The sequence below is a fragment of the Lissotriton helveticus genome, chromosome 12 (assembly GCF_964261635.1).
Source record: "Lissotriton helveticus chromosome 12, aLisHel1.1, whole genome shotgun sequence".
In the NCBI taxonomy this organism is placed as follows: domain Eukaryota; kingdom Metazoa; phylum Chordata; class Amphibia; order Caudata; family Salamandridae; genus Lissotriton; species Lissotriton helveticus.
In genome coordinates this window covers 898,790,481-898,810,784 of record NC_136073.1, presented here as the reverse complement: position 1 = coordinate 898,810,784, position 20,304 = coordinate 898,790,481, and the positions used below count along the sequence as shown (strand labels likewise).

At 49.4% G+C, this 20,304-nt stretch overlaps 1 protein-coding gene across 1 annotated transcript in view; it reads left to right on the top strand.

Annotated features, from left to right (window-relative positions):
* The first annotated feature begins 17,986 nt into the window (after window positions 1–17,986).
* The window catches only part of KIF1C (kinesin family member 1C), a 710,488-nt gene continuing 708,170 nt past the window's right edge, over window positions 17,987–20,304 (top strand). The window contains exon 1 of the mRNA XM_078671146.1: window positions 17,987–18,328. The gene's annotated coding sequence lies outside the window, so the exon portion shown is untranslated. The remainder of the gene's footprint in view (window positions 18,329–20,304) is intronic.

Here is a 20,304-nt window from a genome sequence, read left to right as displayed (position 1 = left end):
AAAATCGGAGCTGAAGTAAAGGCCCTTTTCAATAAAGAAAAAGCTTGATCTGCTTCTTCTGTCCAAGAGAATTTCCTCCCTTTCTTCAGTAACTGTGTGATGGGAGTAACAATTTCAGAAAATTTAGAAATGAACCGTCTATAAAAATTAGCAAAACCTAAAATTCTCTGTGTGTCTTTAATTGAAACTGGAATTGGCCAGGTTAAGATTGCTTCTACCTTTTTAGGATCCATATGGATTCCTTCAGGAGATAAACAATAACCAAGAAATTCCACCTTGGAAGCATTATATACACATTTTTCTAATTTAGCAAACAAAGAATGATCTCTCAACCTCTGTAAAACAGCTTGAACGTGTTGCACATGTTCCTCAGAATTTTTTGAATAAATTAAGATGTCGTCAATATAAACAATACAACAGACATCCAACAAATCATGTAAAACCTCATTAATAAAATATTGAAAGGCAGCAGGTGCGTTGCAAAGACCAAATGGCATGACAGTATATTCAAAAAGACCAAATTTCGTACGAAAAGCGGTCTTCCACTCATCACCTTCCTTGACTCGAATCAGATGATAAGCACCTCTAAGATCCAGCTTGGTGTAAATACTGGAACCCTTAATTTGATTCAGAAGTACAGGAATTAAAGGTAACGGATATCTGTTTTTAATAGTTGCCTTGTTAACTGCTCTGTAATCAATACAAGCTCTCAAATCTCCTGACTTCTTTGCCACGAAGAAGAGCGGAGACGAGACAGGGGAAGTGGAGTGTCGAATGAAGCCTAATTCTAAGAGGTCATCTAAATATTTCCTCAAATAATCATTCTCAGGTTCCGTTAAAGCGTAAATTCTACTGCAAGGTAGAACAGCTCCAGGAACCAAATCAATTCTACAATCATAAACTCTATGAGGTGGAAGTTTAGTTGCCTCAACTGGATCAAAAACTTTAGAAAAATTCCTATACTCAACAGGAAGGCTATCTACTTCTACATTTAACGTAGCACAAAAAAGAGGCATCACCGGATCTCTTGTTTCCTGGTAACAATGCAACTTACAAAATGAAGACTCTAAGGTAACTGTTCTTTTAACCCAGTCTATTCTTGGATTATGTAATTCCAACCAAGGAATGCCCAAAATCACTCCAAAGGTTGGTGCATCAATAAGGTCAAAGACCACCTTTTCAGTATGTCCATTGTCTGCCACTAAAGTCAATGGTTCGGTATTAAATCTAATCATTCCAGAAGACAAAACCGAGCCATCAACAGCCCGCACCGGCTCCGGTTCCTCCTTGGCAACAAACTTTAAATTCAATTTATTAGCAAATCCAATATCAAAAAAAATTCCAGTGGCCCCAGAATCCAAAAGGACAGGAATACTATGTCTCTGAAGAGTTGTTAAAATAAAGACCATCCGAATAGTAAAATGTTTTGGAATATGCGTAGATACATTTGTCACAAATTGAGAGATCTTAGATGAAGATTTTCTCAAGGAAACGACCTCGGCTTTCCTCGAGAATTCTAGTTTTCCGACGGATTAATCACAGGGGCTTCAATTACTAAGACTTTCTTTTTAGTAGGTTTAACAGTACAATCCTTAGCAAAGTGCCCAGGCTTGCCACAATACAAACACAAGTTTCCCTTTCGTCTGCGTTCCTTGTCTTCAGGAGTTAAAGGTCCCTTAAAACCCCCTGACTGAACAGTTTCAACTAAAGAATTCTTAATTTCTGGTTTTTTTCTCAGCTCTAAATTGTGAACTTCTAAAATCACTCCTCGTTCTCTCATTTTTACGTTCCCCCAACCTGTGATCAAGCTTAACTACTAGATCCTGAAATTCTTTAAAATCTTCAGGCAGATTAACTATATGTGCTAAAGAATCTTTCAAGTCATCAAAACTGAGAAACTCGCTTTGCGTCAAGCTGAACGCCGCTGGCGTCGTAACTATGACCCACAACTCAAACTTCTATATATCAACTCTTTAAAAACCTATAAAAAATTGATTCAGAAAGCAAAAACAGAATACTTCTCTCAAAAAATAATGGACTCTCATAGCAAAACCAAGGACATTTTTGCGATTGTCAATGAGCTTTCCTTGCCTGATAGGGTCACCCTCCAACCTCAACCTACCCAAACTCTGTGTGACTCTTTAAATTCATATTTCATCGATAAAATTATAACCATAAAAAACAAAATCCCGACCCCTGCATCTCCTCTGCCTCCTCCCCTTCCCCCCAGGAACCCCACCACATTGGCGGAATTTCCTCCTATTTCTCTTCAGGAATTCTCCTCCCTCCTTCTCAAAGTCAGCTCAGGTTCCCCTAATGACTGCTGCCCCCCTTTGATCCTGAGAGAAGCCTTCCTTGCTTGTCCAGGCCCCCCACTGGCACTACTCAATAAGTCCCTTGCTACTGGGGAGGTCCCTCGCTCCTTCAAACAAGCAGCTGTTCTACCCATTTTGAAGAAGCCCAATGTGGACCCCACAATTTTAAGTAATTATTGCCCCATCTCCCTCCTTCCTTATCTAGGCAAGATTTTGGAGACTTATGTCACCCGCTGCCTGAGCTCTTTTATAGAGAAATCTTCCTTCCTCGATTCCCAACAAGCTGGATTCAGACCCCTCCATTCCACTGAGGCGGTCATAGTAGCAGTCATGGACGCCCTCAGGCAAGGTGCCGATCAAAACATCCATCAGGCCCTTGTCCTTTTAGATCTTTCGGCTGCATTCGACACGGTCGATCATGCCATTCTGATCGACCGTGTCCATAATGCTGGCATTCAGGGGGTGGCCCTTGACTGGCTCAGATCTTTCCTTGACCAGCGTTCACAAGCAGTTCATATGTCTACCTTTTCTGCACCATTCACATCCCTCTCTTGTGGTGTCCCCCAAGGCTCTGCACTGTCCCCTCTCTTGTTTAATTTATATCTGCAACCCCTACTAACGTCTCTCCGCAACTCCCCTATCACAATTTTTAATTATGCGGACGACCTTCAGTTAATTTTTCCCATTGACTCTTCCCCTTCCACCCGTCTTAATTTTCAGTCTACAATGCTGTCTATTGCTGAGTGGATGTATCACAGCCAACTAAAGTTGAACCCCACAAAAACTGAAGTTGTACTGGTGGGGGGGTTCCTCAAACCCCTGGGATTCTTCATTCTGGCCAACCACCCTGGGGGCGGCACCTACTCCTGTAAGAACAGTGAAGAGTCTGGGGGTGATTATTTCAGATGATCTTTCGATGAGACCTCAAATAAACTCGGTCACCTCATCTTGTTTCTTCCATCTCAGGCGGATACGTAAAATCAGCTGGTTTCTCACCAGGGAGGCCTTAATCCAAGTCATCATTGCCCTTATCACCTCCAGGCTCGACTACGCCAACACGCTGTACGCGGGTATTCCCGCTTACCACCTCCATCGGCTGCAGCTGGTTCAGAATCAGGCGGCCCGCTTGATTTTCCGCCAGCCTAAACACCAGCATGTTACCCCCCTTCTTCGCAGTCTTCACTGGCTCCCGGTCTCTATGCGCTGCACCTTCAAACTAGCATGTTCAGTCTTTAAGGCCCTCTCCGAGGCAGCCCCAGTATTTATCTCGTCCGCCTTGAAACGGCACATCCCCCTCAGAGCTCTTCGCTCTGCTTCCCTGAACCTTCTGGTGGTTCCTAAATTTAAACGGAAAAAACACGGCGGACTGAGTTTTTCTGTGTTGGCCCCCGTCACTTGGAACTCCTTGCCCTCTACACTTCGTTTATGTCCCAATTATGACTGCTTCCGCAATTTATTAAAAACCCGGCTCTTCCAGTTTTCCTTTGAATAACCCCCCCCTTTCTTGATCACTGTACTTGTCAAGAGCGCCATGAAACCATTGGTGAAAGTGCGCGGTATAAATAATTTTAACGTAACGTAACGTATCCCTAAGGCCCCTATAAAACAAAGAAACTCTTTTTTCCTCGGGCCAATGTGTCTCGGTTAAAAGTCTATTGAAGGTTGTAATGTATGAAATGAGATCCTTAGTCCCTTGACGAAGATTCAATAACTCATTATCAGAAGCCTGAACTAAAGTATGTTTAGCAAATAAATTGGACATGGCAATTTTAAAATTTTGAAGATTATGAAGCAAAGGGTCATTATTATCAACCAACGGCATGGCCCAATTTGCAGCTACTCCCCCAAGATAGGAAATTATAAATGCTACTTTAGCTGTGTCTGAAGAAAAAATCTGAGGTTTACACAGAAAATGCAACTGGCATTGACTAAGAAAAGTGGCAAATTTTCCACTATCTCCAGAAAATCTCTCGGGATTAGCCAATGGGACTGAAGCTGGGGTAACTACCGTGACTTGAACTGGTTGACTACCAGACTGATCTACTGAGGAATGTGACTGTTGAGCATCGGTTCCAAATTTAGTTGGCGCTAAAACTGGTTTTCTTTCCTTGATAGGATCCCTCCAAACTGAAAACCCTGCCCTGGTTTCATCTAACTCCTGACGAAGAGATCGATTTTCCAATCGCAAATTCTCCATTTCAACATTCAATTTCTGTACCAACTGTGTTAACTGTGGAATATCCATGAGGGTGAGCTTACAACCCAAGAGGAAACGATTTGTAAAAGAGGGCTTCGTCTTCTGTTGGAGAAGTCCTACGAGTCACTTCTGACGTTTCCTCTTGAAGCTGCAAGCTCCCAACTCCCTCCAGGATCAATTAACACAATCAGGAATATAACTCTGACTGGGCCAACTTTTCCCTAAGGGAAAGGAGAAGTGGAAGAGAAACTAACAACATATAAATAAACACTGGCTTCAGCTGTTGTTTCTCTATAGAGTGCTCCAGGCCGTGATCTTCCTATGGTGGTATTACTTCTTTGGATGCGTTACTCAAGTTTCATTCAACTGTAGTACAAAGTTTTACAATTGGTTACCCATCAAACCAAATTTCCTTACCACTAGAAATAATTAATCATTCCAGAAAATACTGACCATTCATTTAGTGGCCCTTGTTCACACTCTAAACTGTAGTTGATCTTGCACTGTCTCAAACACAAGATACCTTTTGAGAAATATTACAAATCAGTAATTGCTAGGCTCTCAATAAGTAAGTTAATTGGTTAGTCAATATTAATGAACTGAACTTAAACTTTCATGCAAAAGTCATACCTGAGACTTCTGCAAATCTTCAAATCTTGGAAAGTCTGCAGTAGGAAGATAACAATAACAACAACCTACTCCAATTATCAACTGCACATTTGGAACTTTTCCCAGAAAGTTTTCTGATTGTGAACCTTTTTTCTAAATACCTATTTACATCGTTTCTTAAAGAAAACTTCACAGAGAATTCACAAATGATAATTGCCTTTGCCAAGGCTTGTTGTTACTTAGTCAGTTTAACAATAATCTCAAATAATGTTCTAATAGATTATTGTTTTTTTTTAAAGACCTTTATTGTGCAAAAGTAGTATACAGTTACGGGCCCACAACCAGTCCGGCTGGCCTCGAAATCAGATCAGAGCACATACGGCAACAATAATACAGCTCAGCAGTCCCCAAAGACAGAAAACAGCAAACATTACAATTGTCATTTATATCGGATGCGATCACCGAGCGCAGGAGTTAATAAGGTCCATTTTTAAATTAAAGTATAGTACAAGAAGGATCAGAGACCAGATAGTCCATTGAAGACACGGAGTGGGCAATGCGCACAGAAGGATGTCCAAAAACGGAGAATCATAATCGGAGGAGCGGTACAGAACCACCTTAATCAGGATAAAGAGGCATACAGTCAAATTTCGTATCGGGCAATACCCACCCCATATACATATACAACCCCGTGAATATGAAGTGGACCCCAAAAGAGACAGAAAAGGCAAGCAACTCTACACCTAGCCTCCATACTGACCCAGAAAAAGAGGAAAGAAAGAGAAGACAAACAAAAAGGGGAAATAATGGAGATAATGGCCCATAGAAACTAAAAAGGACTAAACAAACCTCCCCCCCCTACCCCCCACCCTACACGCATGCAGAGGCTATGGCCTACCCCCCCCTCGCAGTGTGCCTATCGCCCGAAAACGAGTACCCGAAATATAGACAAAGAAAGAGAAAGAAGAAAAAGAAAGAAAAAGTTACATAAAACGGCAGGAGGTACATACATGTACACACACACAGGCTCCCGGTCTCCCCAGCCAAAAAGGTACATTCTACCCCAGAAACCACAGCAGCAACAGTAATCGGTAGTGCGATAAAAAATGGGGAGAGGCAACCTAAACTGCGCAGAGAAGTGTAGCGTAGAAATACACCAACCCGCTCCTCCGCTAGCCCTACAGATGTCACACAGTAAAGAAATCACCTAGCCTTGGCCCGATCTTGTGGGTCCTCCGAGGGATGTCCGCCCAGTAAAGCCCGCTTCAGCCGACATAAAGGAACAAAATGGCCACAGAAGGTAAAAGAGCAACATGCAAATGCAAATGGGACGCCACAGACTACCAACAAAGTCACCTTCACTCATGACCATCACCCCCAATACCACCCCAAAATACTTTTGCCATAGCCAGAATACAGGGGCGAGGAGAGAAGAGGCAGTCACCGGAGCCAACAGTCGCTGAGGCAATGTCTGGGCCACTTGCAGCGATACGATGGGCGAGGTCACCATTTCCTGCCGAGAGAGGAACCCTTCAGTGTAGCAGAAGCATACGGATGTTTGTCCACAAGCATCAGCACAGTCCGGGATCTGCAAGACTCCTCCGCACTCGAGTGCGACCACAGTACCTCCCTCAAAGACAGTGAGGGGCAAATCCTCACACCCCCAGGAGCCATCCGATCACGATCGTTCCAGTGTGGACACAAGATCGTCAAGCTTACTTCCCAACACACGGGATCCTTCCTCCCATTCGGACTGCAGGGCAATAAGAGCAGCAAGAATATCACCGCAAAGCAGCGCAGGCTGTGTGTCCCACCATACAACATCGCTCGGCAAACCGCAGTCCCCATCCCACTGTGCTTCAGTAGGCAGGGCGATGTCCTGCCTTTCAATCAGGCAATCATCAAACGGGGCTATCCGGGAGGGAGAATGAAGACAAGGCAGGGACGAGTCCGGCTCGGGTAGATTGCAGTGCGATACTCGGGGGCCGTCACAACACACACCCAAGGAGCGATCTCCCCTCCGAGTCAGCAATGGCAGCGAATTCGGGAGCGGCCCGCGAAGATCGGGCAGAATAGCAGACATAGCTCACCCTCAGCGCTCCACTCGTAAACAGTATGATAACCGAGCCCCCACTTCGAGGGTATAAGCCGGCAGTGTCGTGTTGCAATCAGCTCCCCAGCGATGAATTTTCCCTCAGCAGTCACTCCGGTCCGGCGAACCGGCTCCACCCAGGCTCAGCTGGCCGCTGTTGACACACTAGCACCCGGCCATGTTTCGTGGTTGAGGTCCCGGCTCCAGGGCCGCGGGGTCGCAAATCTATTTCGTGGATTTCTCCGGCTACAGGGCCGTCAGAGGCGTCAGGATAGCGCGAGTGATGTCTGCGCGCATTCACCGTCACCCCGCCGCTGGTCAATCACAGGAGTACAAGCAGGATGTCCGTGCGGGGCTCGGAGGCTTGAGGAGCCGGGAGCCTACGCTTCCATTCAGGTCGCCATCTTGGCTCCTCCTTCTAATAGATTATTAAATAACAACTCAAGTTATCCTCTTGTCTTGCCTTGCCAAGGTTTGTTTTCTAATTTCACTGACAACTAACAATTTGCGTTTTACTAAAGGTTTTATAAGTTCTAATTTAAAGAAAAGAACCTTTTCTTTTACACGGAGCTCTAAAAGTCCTTCAGTTCGTAATAACAGCAGAAATAAATCTTACTGTCCTTTTTCTCACTTTGCAAGGCGCACAGGAGACTCGAACCGGCTTCCTTGTGATGTCCGTGAAAAAACGATAACTCAGCTGTCAAAACGGAGGAACAACGTCGGGTTTTCACTTCAGAGTTAATCGCGTATCTGCAGTCTTCTTGGAAATTAATTACGGGGCACGGCTGGGGCGAAAAGGGAATTAACTGACAGGGAATGATGAATTTTGGGTTAAGGAGAGGGTTTTCTGGGGTTTTCAGGCTTCTACAAGTCCGCAGGCTCAAGGAAACAGAAGCGCTCGCTAGAACAGCAACGAGACGAAGCGCTGAGCCGTTGAATAAGAAGCCCATTTAAAGTCTTCTCCCGGTCACGAGAGCCAGCGCGAGCTGACTTCCATGACGCCTCCAATCTCTAGAGCAGCGCGAGCCTCTCTCATGACGAGCTCACAATCTTACCCTGCAACAAGCATTGTCAAATGCAAATCTAAAGCTACTATTTACATTAACAGGGAACAAAGGTTGCATACAGAAAACAATTCCAGTGTCCATTTAATAACAATCAATTGAGCTTCCTTTTTTCATTGACAATTTACAATTCAGAATTTCTCTGAATTAAACAAGACGACCAGTAACACCCCTAACAGCCCAAGTCCTCCCATTCCAGTAATGGGGACCAATCCCCTCCATGCGGCAACGCCGTCAGCATCCCAAGAGGGATCTCCGGTGCATATGGGCGCGTCTCCCCCGCTCTTTTCAAGCTTCTATGCCAGCATAGCCGCAAAGTCTTCTCCTCCATGGTTAGATCCCGCAACTCCAGCCTTTGTTGCATGACAATATATGATAGGATATGTCTCCGAATCCCTATCCCTCTGTCCTGGTCTGGGCCCCTGAATTCTTTTGCGATATTCTGTGTTAGAATCTGTAGCTGCGCCGCCAAATAATATAATTCGAAATCAGGGATCGCCATTCCTCCCTCAGCCTTAGGTCTCAACATCGTATTCAGCGTTACCCGGCGCCTCCCACGCCCCCACAGGAAGTCAATCGTCAGTGTCCGCAATTCTTTAAAAACCCGTTGCGGGATCCACACCGGCAACGTGCGAAAATAATAGAGCAATCGGGGCAAAGCCACCATCTTGAGCAGTGCCACCCTGCCCTGTACCGAGAGGGGGAGAGATGCCCAGAAGGTCATACATCCCTTCAGGGCCCTAATACAGCGTCCTACGTTTCCATCCAGCATGTCAGTAACATCATGATATATGCGGACCCCTAGGTAGGTGAAGCACGATCCTTCCCAAAGGACATCTACTGTCAGGGGAGGACGGGGCATGTTCACTCGCATCGGAAAGACGCATGTTTTACCCCAGTTGACCTTAAGGCCCGATAGTCTCCCAAAACATGACAACATTGTAACTGCTTCCTCCAGCGCCATCCCTGAGTCCTCGAAGAACAGCAGCAAATCATCTGCATATAATGAGATGTAATGTGAGGTCCCGCCGTTCATAATCCCCTATTACGCCACACCTGACCGCGCCTGGGCCGCCAGGGGTTCTGTTGCCAGCGCGAACAACAAAGGGGAAAGCGAACATCCCTGTCTCGTCCCTCTGCGCACCGGGTATTCCGAGGATATCACAGATCCTCACCCTGGCTGTCGCGAGAGAGTAAAGATACCCTCATCCATCGCCCGAATCGTTCCCCTAAACCGAACTTCTCCAGTACCCCATTCCAGGCTATCGAAAGCTTTTTCGACATCCACAGATAACACCGCCGGCATCTGACCTGGCTCTAGCTGGCTCCCTAACACTCGAACAAGGCGACGGATGTTAGACGAGGTGTTCCTAGTGGGAATGAACCCGGCCTGATCAGCATGAATCAGCGCAGTCATGTGTAAAGTAAAGTAAAGTAAGTAAAGTAAAGTCCACATTTGTAAAGCGCACAATCACCCGTAAGGGTCTCTAGGCGCTAGGGGCCGTCGGGAAGATTAAGCGAGCTATTGCCCAGAGTCACATGGTGCTGGGCTAACCTGCCGCCGGAGCCGGGGATCGAACCGTGGTCCCCAGATTCCAGCGTCAGTCGCCCTGGCCGCAGCGCCACACACAGGCAACAGTCTGGTGGCCAGAATGCGACTCAGTATTTTATAATCCACTGTCAGTATGGATAACGGCCTATATGATGTCACATCGCTACCTTCCCTCCCGGGCTTCAATAACGGAACTACCAATGCCTCTCTCATCGACTGAGGTAAATGCCCCAGCTCCAAAGCCTCTGAATAAACCTCCAGCAACCTGGGCGCCAAAACATCAATATATTTGGCATAAAATTCAACCGGCAGGCCATCAACTCCCGGCGTCTTGTTTCTAGCCATCTGCTTGATAGCCCCTCTAATCTCCGGCACCGTTATGTCGCGGTCCAAGTCCTTCGCGCTATCCTCATCTAGCACCGGAAGTGGAATGCCCGCCAAATAGACCTCTATGTCAGAAGTCCCAGCGTCTAGTTGGCTCCTATACAGAGTCGTGGAGTAACTCAAAAAGCGTGATAGGACTGCAGCTTGTGAATAGGCTGTTTCCCTCGTTATCTCCCGTATCCTCATAATTAGGTTCCCTCTAGGTTCCGGGTTCAATAGTCTCGCCAACAGCGTGCCCACCTTGTCCCCTTCCGCGTGTACTTTAGTAGTATATAACCTATAATCATAGCTCCGCAATCTTTCTGTTTCTGCTGCGACTAGTTCCTTCGCTTCCTGCAACCGAGCGTGTAGTGCCGGTCGTTCAGGCCTCTTCTTTTCTAGATCTCTCAACGCCCCCTCCGCCTTCTCCACGTCAGCCAGGACCATTGCTCGTTCGCCCGAGAACCTACCAATGCATAGGCCCCTCATAACTACCTTAAACGCATCCCATTCCACTGATCTAGTAGTAGCCGTTCCCCCGTTCTCGCCAAAGTAATGCTCGATACCCTCAAGGACGGTCTCGCTGAAAACCTGGTCCTCCAATGTTTCAGGCTTCAACCTCCACGTGGGGACCGCTGATCTCACTCGCTGCCACTGAACAGAAGCCAACAAAGGGTTATGATCGGATATAGCCCTAGTCAAATATTCCGTATGTGTCACCATGGCGGCTATCGAACCACTACATAGTATAGTATCTATGCGCACATGCAATTCGTGTATTGCCGAGAAAAAGGAGTAGTCCCTAAGGGCCGGGTGGTGCCCCCGCCATACATCAATGAGGTCCCATCTGTCCTGCCAGTCTGTCCTATGCTTAGCAAGCCTGCGCACTGGGGAGTCAGTCAATGGTGGGTGTGATCTATCCAGCACTACGTCCGTGATGGAATTGAAGTTTCCCCCCAGTATCACCGGGCCCGTCAAAAAGTGTGCCAAGGAACCAGAGAGTCCATCAAAAAAGCGGGCTTGGTCTGTATTTGGAGCATATATACTACACAAAACCTTATCACGGCCAAACAACCTCCCCGCCACCGCCACAAATCTACCGTCAGGGTCCACAATATGGTTCGTAGCCTGGAAAGGGACTCCCGCCCTCACCCATATCAACACCCCTCTAGCAAACGCTAAATAGGTCGTACCGAACACCTGGCCACGCCATCGCCTCTGCAGAGCATTACATTCCTGCTTGGTGAGATGTGTCTCCTGCAGCAGCGCTATCTGAATCCCACGTCTTACCAAATACGCATGCACCTTATACCGCCTTGACATGGTGCGAAGGCCATGGACGTTCCATGTGAGACATTTCAAATTAGGTAACGTCCCCATTGTAATCATCCCTCATCTGCCCCATCTGCACATCTCGATTGCCCACATCATTGCAGCACAACCCCACACAAAAAACTCCCTTTAAAACTCCCCCATCCCCCCCCCAGAACAGGACCCAATAACACATTATCAGTCCCCATCCAAACTACCATTACAACACACACAATACTAGTTTGTAGTCGCCACTATAGATGGCCTTAAGGGCAATGGGAGGGCGGTTCAGGGCCAACCGGAGGCAGCTCACGCCACCACCCGAGCCCATGATCCCACATATCAGTCCGCCACAGTACCTGCAGTTCTTTAGATTCTCGATTACCATAGTCCCACCGGGGCCAGCCATCAGTGGCCCACTCCTGGAGGCGTCACTCATTAAAGATCCCATCCGCCGTTTGGGGAGTGACCAACGGTCCCCCTGTACTGTCCGCATCTGAGAGGTCTGTGACAAAAAACAACCTAGGCAACTATACTAAAACAATGTAATAGACATATGGACAAATGGCTACAAATTATTAAGAAAATATCTGTTTTATTATAAATTCCGCAAGGACACAGCATGTAACATGATTAAAAAGAAAACAATGAACATGTATAAAAATATTTATCACATAAAGTAAATTAAAAAATTCATACATTCGAGACAATTATTGTAAACATATACTGAACAAATTAAGAGACTAAAAGTGGCAAGTTAGGGTCTCTACGCGCGTTTCGGCGAACCAGCGCCTTCTTCTGGAGAAGCCACACAAATTAAATAAAAATAGGACGTTTGTAAAACAACTCGTCAGACGTCTAATTGATGTCCAAATGGTAGGTTCAAGGTAAACAGAGTATTCTGAATTCTTATTTGATATATCTTGTCGTGGTATATCCCGCCAACCGGATGTAAATCTTGGTAAATCTAATTCAGTTTTGAATTTCTCCGAATTCTCATATGTTTCATGAATCGTTGATATACGATAAATGAATTAAAAGATCTCCCTGCCCGAGCTGTTCGGCAGAGCTCTATGCAGAGGGGTTAAAAGAATCTCCCTTAGGATTTATTTCAAAGGACATCCCGGGGTATTGGTAAATTTAAAAGATCTCCCTGCCCGAGTAATTCGGCAGAGCTCCTTGCATAGAGAATCTGTAGCGGCCCAGTCTGAATGTTAACAGCTGGCCTCTCAAGAATCCGGTGGCGGGAGGATAAACGAAGGATGGCGGCCCGACGGCGATGTATTCAGACGTCTGAATACATCGCCGTCGGGCCGCCATCCTTCGTTTATCCTCCCGCCACCGGATTCTTGAGAGGCCAGCTGTTAACATTCAGACTGGGCCGCTACAGATTCTCTATGCAAGGAGCTCTGCCGAATTACTCGGGCAGGGAGATCTTTTAAATTTACCAATACCCCGGGATGTCCTTTGAAATAAATCCTAAGGGAGATTCTTTTAACCCCTCTGCATAGAGCTCTGCCGAACAGCTCGGGCAGGGAGATCTTTTAATTCATTTATCGTATATCAACGATTCATGAAACATATGAGAATTCGGAGAAATTCAAAACTGAATTAGATTTACCAAGATTTACATCCGGTTGGCGGGATATACCACGACAAGATATATCAAATAAGAATTCAGAATACTCTGTTTACCTTGAACCTACCATTTGGACATCAATTAGACGTCTGACGAGTTGTTTTACAAACGTCCTATTTTTATTTAATTTGTGTGGCTTCTCCAGAAGAAGGCGCTGGTTCGCCGAAACGCGCGTAGAGACCCTAACTTGCCACTTTTAGTCTCTTAATTTGTTCAGTATATGTTTACAATAATTGTCTCGAATGTATGAATTTTTTAATTTACTTTATGTGATAAATATTTTTATACATGTTCATTGTTTTCTTTTTAATCATGTTACATGCTGTGTCCTTGCGGAATTTATAATAAAACAGATATTTTCTTAATAATTTGTAGCCATTTGTCCATATGTCTATTACATTGTTTTAGTATAGTTGCCTAGGTTGTTTTTTGTCACAAACCTTTATTCCCTGGCCTTGGAACTATGGTATCCGTATCTTCAGGGGGTCCTTGTTAAATACACGCGCATCTGAGAGGTCCGCAGCAGATTTTCCTCCTCCCTCTTCAGTTTCCGAGCCCATCGACTGACCCTCTGTTGTGACCCGGTTATCACTGCTGTCGCCGCTAGAGCCCCTCTTTTGTCCGCTGCCATTTGGGTATCCTGTAGAGTCTTCAGGTGTTTGTTACGTTTGCGGATGCTTTGTGATTTGCGTATCTGGGCAGGCTTCTGTTTTCCGCGGTCCCCCCTGCCTCTGCGGTCTGTGCCAGCCCTATACGATTCAAGCCAAGTCCAAGCTTCTTCAGGAGTCTGGAAGAAGTGTGTCGATCCATCTAGGATTACTCGTAGCTTAGCTGGGAAGAGCAGAGAATATTGTTTCCCTTCATCACTCAGTTCCTTTTTCACGGCTAAATAAGATGCCCTGCGTTTTTTAACTTCCTGAGTATAGTCCAGAAAGATCGTGACCGCACTGTTTGCCACTTGGAAAGGACCTGCCGAACGCGCCCGCTGTATCAGCAAATCCCTGTCTTTAAAGTGCAGAACCTTGACCACCACTGGTCGAGGCGGGCGAGCCGGCAGGGGCGGCTGGCTGGAACCCTATGCGCCCTTTCAAGGGAGAAGAAGGAGGACAGGCCTTCCGGGGCAACCACCGTCTTGAACCAGTTCTCCATGTAGGCGACCGCGTCTTCTCCCTCTGTTTTTTCCGGTAGACCTACTACACGTACGTTGTTCCTCCTATTGCGACTTTCGGAATCCTCCGCCCTCTTTTCCAGTGTCGCTAATCGAACCAGTACATTATTCATCTTATGTTCCACTGTCACCACCGCAGGCTTGAGATCTTGAAGCAGTAGCTCATTTTCCTTCACCCTATCCACCAGCTTGGAATGATCCGCTTTCAGGAGGCCCAATCCTGTTGCGACCTGCGCAATATCCTGATGCAATGACTCCTTGGTCGCCGTTATAGCCTCTAGTATTCCATCCAAGCGTTTGTTTAGTCTTTGTTCCTGCGCCGTACCCTACGGGTCATTTTGGGCATTGCGATCTTCTTCCAGCCCATCCACCTGTTCCTGCCCCGGTTTCAGCCTCATCTCTCGGCTGTTTGTGGCCATCTCGGCCACCAAAGCCACTTCCTTTGCCACGAGTGTTTGCAGCTCGTCCTTCAGTTATGCAGCGTCAAGCCGGCACCCTCCCTGTCAACACTCTGCAACAGCCTCGTCTTCCCCTCTGCCCTCCAGCACCCTTCCAGGTGCCGGAGCCTCCAGCCAGGCTCAGCCGCTCCTGCCAATCTGTCCTCAGCAGGGCGACCTCTCTTCAGGCACTCAGGATATACGTGGATCAGCACTGGTCATCTCTCAGCAGCGCTAATTCCAGCTAATGGGACCCGGCAGTAGAAGGACGCGGCACTCAGCCTGTCAGTAAGCTCCAATCCGAGCCCCAGAACCCGCTTCTCAGATGGCAGCTCACCCCCACAAGTCCCGTGCTCCGGAGGTCAATCTATCCTCCTTGGTACTTCACCACCACTCCCACAGAGGGGGCCAACGGTGTTCGAGTGCTCCTCAATCCGGTGCTCCCTATGACACGCAACCAGCATCCCCCAGGAGGTTATCAGTGGTCCGTAGGGGCCCTGCTCAGTATCGTTGCACAAGTGTCGGCAGGGAACCCAGGTAAAGGACCGCAGTAGTGTTCGCGTCCGCCGGGCCAGAACAGTGCCTGCGAATACCAATGGACCGGCCCAGCGCGGTTCATCAGTGCCGTTTCCCCAGTGCCTCCGTCCCCCCTCGCCGTAGGTCCCACAGCCGCACCTCTTCTAGACCCGGCCGCGCTACGCCGCAGACCCGCCCCACATCCACACTCTCATAGTCGGGTGCAGGCCCGCAGCGCAGCACTCACCGGGATGGATCCCACAGCAGTCCACAGATCGCCGGTCTCAGCTGGTCGCCAGCGCCACCCACGTTCCGCCGCTCCCCGCTGGGTCTCAAGGCCCCGCTGACGTCCCGGTCGGGAGCACGTCCCTGCTTCCAGTCCCGGAGCCTCTGCGGTTGGCGATCTCTCCTCCGTGTCTCCCCGAAGGTGGTGCCTCACTTCGCCTCAGCTCCGCTGCAGTCGGCGACCGACTCCTCCGCAGCAGCTGGTTTCTTAGGCAGCACTTGGGACTCGGGTCTTTCGCCCGGTGGCCGCCATCTTAGGATGCCTGCGTCCTCTCTGTTCCCGCTGTCCTTTGGCGCGCGGCGGGGTTCCTATTGTTCCTCAAGCTCTTCAGTCAACTTTGCAATAGAATGGCCCCCGCTCAGCAGGCCCTCCGTGCTACCGCCTGCGCCATTCCACATCCGTTCGTTTCGCCTCTTCTCTCCGGTCCGGTCTTCTCTCCGGTCATTCCCCTTGGCTCGGGGTCGCCGCCATCTTGTGCCCGGCTCTCAGCTCTCCCAATACTTCAAGCGGCTCTCTACTTGCCGTCGGATCCCCCGCCTCGCCGAAAGTGAACGCCACAGCAGCCCCGGGTGCTCAGCACAGTAAGCCTGCCCTGTGAGCGGCTCTTAGGAGAGATAACCAGGAGAAATTGCGGGATTGGGCGCGGAGCTACAGGCTCATGCTGCCATCCCCATCGGCGCCCAAGCCACGCCCCCGTGGTATGGACAGTGTTGCTGTGTATGCAGAGTATTGCTGTGTATGCACAGTGTTGCTGTGGTTCATTGATGCAGTTTTGATGTGGTTCATTTATGCAGTGTTGCTGTGGTATGGACAGTGTTTCTGTGTATTGACAGTGTTGCTGTGGTATGCACAGTGTTGTTGTGGTATGCTCAGTGTTGCTGTGGTATGGACAGTGTTGTGGTATGCACAGTGTTGCTGTGGTATGCACAGTGTTGTTGTGGTATGCTCAGTGTTGCTGTGGTATGGACAGTGTTTCTGTGCATAGACAGTGTTGCTGTAGTATGCACAGTGTTGTTGTGGTATGCTCAGTGTTGCTGTGGTATGGACAGTGTTGTGGTATGCACAGTGTTGCTGTGGTATGCACAGTGTTGTGGTATGCTCAGTGTTGTTGTGGTATGGACAGTGTTTCTGTGTATAGACAGTGTTGCTGTGGTATGGACAGTGTTGTTGTGGTATGCACAGTGTTGCTGTGGTATGGACAGTGTTGTGGTATGCAGTGTTGCTGTGGTATGCACAGTATTGTGGTATGGACAGTGTTGCTGTGGTATGGACAGTGTTGTGGTATGCAGTGTTGCTGTGGTATGCACAGTGTTGTGGTATGGACAGTGTTGCTGTGTATACTCAGTGTTGCTGTGTATGCTCAGTGTTGCTGTGGTATGGACAGTGTTGCTGTGGTATGCTCAGTGTTGCTGTGGTGTGCACAGTGTTGTGGTATGGACAGTGTTGCTGTGTATACTCAGTGTTGCTGTGTATGCTCAGTGTTGCTGTGGTATGGACAGTGTTGCTGTGGTATGCTCAGTGTTGCTGTGGTGTGCACAGTGTTGTGGTATGGACAGTGTTGCTGTGTATACGCAGTGTTGCTGTGTATGCTCAGTGTTGCTGTGGTATGGACAGTGTTGCTGTGGTATGCTCAGTGTTGCTGTGTATGCTCAGTGTTGCTGTGGTATGGACAGTGTTGCTGTGGTATGCTCAGTGTTGCTGTGGTATGCACAGTGTTGTGGTATGGACAGTGTTGCTGTGTATACTCAGTGTTGCTGTGTATGCTCCGTGTTGCTGTGGTATGGACAGTGTTGCTGTGGTATGCTCAGTGTTGCTGTGGTATGCTCAGTGTTGCTGTGGTGTGTTGCTGTGGTATGCTCAGTGTTGCTGTGGTATGGACAGTGTTGCTGTGGTATGCTCAGTGTTGCTGTGGTATGCACAGTGTTGTGGTATGCTCAGTGTTGCTGTGGTATGGACAGTGTTGCTGTGTATGCTCCGTGTTGCTGTGGTATGGACAGTGTTGCTGTGGTATGCTCAGTGTTGCTGTGGTATGCTCAGTGTTGCTGTGGTGTGTTGCTGTGGTATGCTCAGTGTTGCTGTGGTATGGACAGTGTTGCTGTGGTATGCTCAGTGTTGCTGTGGTATGCTCAGTGTTGCTGTGGTGTGTTGCTGTGGTATGCTCAGTGTTGCTGTGGTATGCACAGTGTTGCTGTGGTATGCTCAGTGTTGCTGTGGTATGGACAGTGTTTTGTGGTATGGTCAGTGTTGTGGTATGGACAGTGTTTTTGTGGTATGGTCAGTGTTGTGGTATGCCCATTGCTGCTGCAGATCACCCTCTGCTCTCATGGGTCACCCTCTGCTCTCAGTCCTCTCCCTCTGGACCCCACCTGCCTGCTGCCCCTCTTGGCCCCGCCCCCTCCTCCCTCCGCCCGGCCGGCGGCGCGCTGACGTCAGGCGCGGGCGGGGCCGGCGTCGCGAGGGAGCCGCAGCGCAGTGCACCGCCGCTGGGGCGGAGGAGGAAGAGTCCGCTCCCGAAACTTTCCTGAAACTTCCCGTCCGAGCTCCCGCGGCCCCCGGGACCCGTCAACAAGGGCGGAAGTGCCCCCCGTCCGCGTGCCCACCCCCCGCGAGGGCTCGCGCCCGCCTCCTCCGCCCCAACCGCCTGCCCAACGGCGGGCAGGGCTCGCGCGCAGGCAGCCGGCTGTCCCGTGCCCTCGCGCGCCGCCTCCACGGCCGGCTCGCGCCCTCGCACGCAGCTGATTGGCGGAAGAGATGGGCAGCCGGTGACCCCGGCCTGGAGGTGAGTGACGGGCCGGGGGGGGGGGGAGGTAGGGGGTCTAATGTCAGACACGGGGGGGAGCAGTCTAGTGTCAGACACCGGGGGGTGGGGGGGTCTGGAGCCGGAGGGGGGTCTGGGAGGGGCTGTCAGGCGTCTGAGGAGGGGCTGTCATATGCCACCATTGGCTGTCCGGTCATGAGTGTGAGGGAGCAGCCTGAGGGGCTGTCAGGAGTCAGAGGGGTATCCCACCATGGGCTTTCAGGGGTGGGGGCTTTGTATTGAGGGGCAGTCAAGTCATGTGTGAGGGAGCAGTGCCGGGGCTGTGAGGGAGCAGTGTGTGAGGAGCTGTCAGGAGTCTGAGGGATATGTCACAATTGGCTGTCAAGTGGGGAGGGGGCTTTGTCTTTAGGGTCTGTCAGCTCAGGAATGTGAGGGGCTGTGGGGACTTTGAGGGATCAGTGTATGGTCAGTAATGTGAGGGACCTGCCTGAGGGTATGCCAGGAGTCTGAGGGATATACTACCGTGGGCTGTCAGGGGGGGGTGGGGCTTTGTATTGAGAGTCTGTCAGGTCAGGAGTGTGAGGGAGCAGTCTAAGATGAGCTGTCTTTAGTCTGAGGGAGCTGTGTAAGAGGAGCTGTCAGGAGTCTGAGGGGTACACTACCATGGGATGTCAGTGGGGGGGGGGGGGCTTTGTATTGAGAGTCTGTCAGGTCAGGAGTGTGAGGGAGCAGTCTAAGATGAGCTGTCTTTAGTCTGAGGGAGCTGTGTAAGAGGAGCTGTCAGGAGTCTGAGGGGTACACTACCATGGGATGTCAGTGGGGGGGGGGGGGGCTTTGTATTGAGGGTCTGTCAGGTCAAGAGTGAGAGGGAGCAGTGTAAGATGAGCTGTCTTTAGTCTGAGGGAGCTGTGTAAGAGGAGCTGTCAGGAGTCTGAGGGGTACACTACCATGGGATGTCAGTGGGGGGGGGGGGGCTTTGTATTGAGGGTCTGTCAGGTCAGGGGTGTGAGGGAGCAGTCTAAGATGAGCTGTCTTTAGTCTGAGGGAGCAGTGTCAGGGCCCTGAGGGAGCAGTCTAAGATGAGCTGTCTTTAGTCTGAGGGAGCAGTGTCAGGGCCCTGAGGGAGCAGTCTAAGATGAGCTGTCTTTAGTCTGAGGGAGCAGTGTCAGGGCCCTGAGGGAGCAGTCTAAGATGAGCTGTCTTTAGTCTGAGGGAGCAGTGTCAGGGCCCTGAGGGAGCAGTCTAAGATGAGCTGTCTTTAGTCTGAGGGAGCAGTGTCAGGGCCCTGAGGGAGCAGTCTAAGATTAGCTGTCTTTAGTCTGGGGAGCTGTGTAAGAGGAGCTGTCAGGAGTCTGAGGGGTACACTACCATGGGATGTCAGTGGGGGGGGGGGGCTTTGTATTGAGGGTCTGTCAGCTCAGGGGTGTGAGGGAGCAGTCTAAGATGAGCTGTCTTTAGTCTGAGGGAGCAGTGTCAGGGCCCTGAGGGAGCAGTCTAAGATGAGCTGTCTTTAGTCTGGGGAGCTGTGTAAGAGGAGCTGTCAGGAGTCTGAGGGGTACACTACCATGGGCTGTCAGTGGGGGGGGGCTTTGTATTGAGGGTCTGTCAGCTCAGGGGTGTGAGGGAGCAGTCTAAGATGAGCTGTCTTTAGTCTGAGGGAGCAGTGTCAGGGCCCTGAGGGAGCAGTCTAAGATTAGCTGTCTTTAGTCTGGGGAGCTGTGTAAGAGGAGCTGTCAGGAGTCTGAGGGGTACACTACCATGGGATGTCAGTGGGGGGGGGCTTTGTATTGAGGGTCTGTCAGCTCAGGGGTGTGAGGGAGCAGTCTAAGATGAGCTGTCTTTAGTCTGAGGGAGCAGTGTCAGGGCCCTGAGGGAGCAGTCTAAGATGAGCTGTCTTTAGTCTGGGGAGCTGTGTAAGAGGAGCTGTCAGGAGTCTGAGGGGTACACTACCATGGGCTGTCAGTGGGGGGGGGCTTTGTATTGAGGGTCTGTCAGGT